The sequence below is a fragment of the Thermobia domestica genome, chromosome 7 (assembly GCF_964235325.1).
Source record: "Thermobia domestica chromosome 7, izTheDome1.hap1.1, whole genome shotgun sequence".
Taxonomy (NCBI): Eukaryota; Metazoa; Arthropoda; class Insecta; order Zygentoma; family Lepismatidae; genus Thermobia; species Thermobia domestica.
Window position 1 is genome coordinate 43,881,776 of NC_137460.1, and position 3,516 is coordinate 43,885,291.

Below are 3,516 nucleotides of genomic sequence, written 5' to 3' on the forward strand. Positions count from 1 at the left end.
TTTCAAATTAACCGGTAATAATAGTATTCGTATTGTAGAGATGTAAGTATTGTTTTCTTTAGCTACTTCGGTAAATCGATCGTATGGTAAAAAAAAAAAAAAAAATACTTCATAATAAAGGAGACAAATCTGATTTTCGAGGTACACCATATCAAGAGAAAAATGGATGAGACAAAACAATCCCTGAAATTTATTCTATCAGTCCAATATGATCAAGAAGTACTTAGAAATTATTTAATTTGTAGGGGAGACCGGGTATGGTTGTAACACTTTTTACATTTTTATCCATAACTAGACTTCAATTGAAGAAAAATACGAATTTTTGCACGTGATCGGAAGTTTGGACATCCTTCTCTCAAAATACCTAGCAAATATCAGATAATATAAAGTATTTGCTGAGATATAGTGGAAAAACAAAGGCTATCCAAATGTTACAACCAACCCCGACGTTGAGGTTGGTTGTAACAGTGATTGGGGTTCGTTGTAACGCATTGTATCTTTGGTAAGTGGATACATTGCTATTACATATATTACAATATTAACACAAAATTAGATTATAAGATCGATATTTAATATGTTCCTCGGTTACAGGTTCAGAGAGTGACATAGAATACGTTAGAGAACTGTATGACTAATGAAAGTACTGTGCTTTTTTACATGTATATATATAACTCTCTCTCTTCACATTGGAAATATATCTTAGCAGCAAATGGATAGCTAGGTCTACAGTTTACAATATACATACAATAATATAGCTAATACTTTGATGAATAAACAGAATTGTATGATATATTTAGGTTTATTTTGTCTTTTACATATCAGGTTTACCTAAAGAAATGTAACCAGAACTAACCTTGACATATTTCTTTTAACTTAAAAATGTCAACAGATCATTTGTTAGAAAGTAGATGATCATTTGTTAGAAACATAGTACTAGACCCTATGCACATCTACATTTCGACATCTACAGCTGCTCTAGTACCCTATGCACTTCGACACTCAAATTTACACTTTCAGCTACCTAGTCTACTTTTACCTACATTGAATCATTTGAATCACAGTTGTGACATTTGTATGCACACCGTCACCGTGGTGCAGACAACATGAGACCATCCATGACAAAAATTACATTGAATCCATTTTTCTCTTGGTGCACTTTTGGAAAGTAATTCACATCAAATTAGGCAAATAGCGTTATCACTGTCTTCGTCAGATGACAAGATGAACCATATATTTCACTATTACAGATTAAAATTACATCTGCTTCAATAGAAAGGTAAAACCAGTATCCTTTATAGCAGCGGATACCTAGCAAACATTATGCTGTTGTGTCGTTAAGTACCTACATAACTTTTATAAGAGAATTGAAATACTTTTCAAAGAACGAAAGAGAGAGAGGGGGGGAACAATGTTCATGTAACAGAATCTCTATTTAGGTAAACAATTTTCAAGTAAATAATACAAATTTAATTACATATGCATTGTTTTACTCTGTGGGGGCTGGTTGTAACAGCGTTACAACCAGACCCATTTTTTTTGTTACAACCAACCTCATACTGCGGTAGCCATCTTTGCCAGAGTACTTGCAAAATTGTGTAGATTCTGTATTTGGTTTCAGTACGTAAACAAATACTCATTAGTATTCTTTTTAATATTTTACTCAAATTATCTAAATGTTTCGCACACATATTGTAATATTACATATTTTCAGGGACATAGAAAATTTACTTAAGTGCCCGAAAAACACCAAAACCGCGATAACTTTAAGACGAACACGCGTTACCTCACACAAAAACAGTGACCGAACGTGCATGAAGGGCTTGTGTTTTGACAGGAACATGAACCACATCTAGTGATTAGCGTAGAAACTACTCGCTTTGTTACAACCAAAACGTGTTACAACCATACCCGGTCTCCCCTACATATAATTGTTATTATATATATTAGGTACTCAAAGCATTCCGTTGGACTCCAGAATTGTGGTGGCTCTGCACACGTTATCTGCATATTTCATTATGAGGTGGAAAAGAAAGATAACGTGTTATTGAGTGTTTCCCCTTGTATCCTGCTGGTTATGGTCGCCACAATTAGCAATGATATCAGTGAGAGCAAGTGAAACATGGAAACCCCAAAAAATATGATTCTGTACGCTTCGTGAGTTGAAACTGGTAACAAACGTATTGAGATGAAAACAAAACTAAAAATATGCACTGCGTTCCCTAATTAACGAACAGTACAACGGTGCGATGAAAATTTAAGAATTTAATGGGTATCTTCAGACCGCACACAAACCACACAAAGACAATCCGGCACTTAAGGCGGCTATTGTGGTCAAAAATGGCAAAATTGCAAACATATTCACACTTCATGAAATGACTTAAAGAGACGAAGGGTTCTATATGAGTTTACTGCGTTTCAAAAAGAGACACAAGCAAGTGGCTGTATTTCATTGTTGTCTCGTCAGCGGAATGATTTGACTCTGGAGTCTGGTGACATGCAATCAGAAATGTGGTCTGTATGATACCTCATGACTCTGCCGTCAGTAATTGGCCACCCCCAAATAAAAAAAAAAACACTACTGTATTCACAAAGATTATTCTTCGTGTTTGATGGACTGCTTAGGGTATCGTGCAACACAAACTGCTGCCATCTGGCCAGACAATCAATGTAATCGTATATTCATACCAATTGGATTGTATACGTGAAAGATTGAAAGCCATGTAGGCAGTGCTTGTGAATCTCAAGGTGTGTTTATTCTGCTTCAGGATGACACGAAGCCATATGTTTACTAAGTTCACTCGTGACACGATTATGGTCTGTGTGTGACCTTCGTATGAAGTATTGCCCATTGTCGCCTCATCGTGGTGTTTTAGAATGCCATCAAACTCAGTGTGGGGTTCATTTATGATCGGTCATGGGCAGTTGATGAAACTGACAGTTTTCTGTAAAATTACAGGCATTAGGCAACGTCAAAGGATACAATGACAGATAGGTTGTGCCAGTAGTAGGACTGGTTAATTTGGCATTATTTGGACGATATTTAGGTAATTACAGAGGAAGGAGAATAAGCCTTTGAGTTTCTGAAACGGTAGATAAAGAAAACTCCTGTAGTGTATTCTAGTTGACTGGCCGCGCTAATTCATCTCCTATATTCCAGGAAATTGTGCCCTTGGATTAAAATTTATTCCATTTGTTAGATGTGCCCCATATCCAGGTGTCGCAACCATACGCTGAGGTAGGCAGATGATTAGAATTTCAGGATATTCAGAACGTACAACGTTTGAAATTAGAGTGGCAATATAGATCCTTGTGGTACTCCAATTTCGAAATGGGTATGATAAGGTGTTAATTCATCGTTAGTATGTATGGGGATGATGGTTTCTAACGTCAGTGAGGTGACCACCACATTGAACTACTACTTTGGCTCATGTGCAGCTGATTTTTATCACGTCCGATCAATAGTCTGGCCGGGTGTTTGAGACAAGTTATTGCTGTTGATGATAATTATTAAGGGTT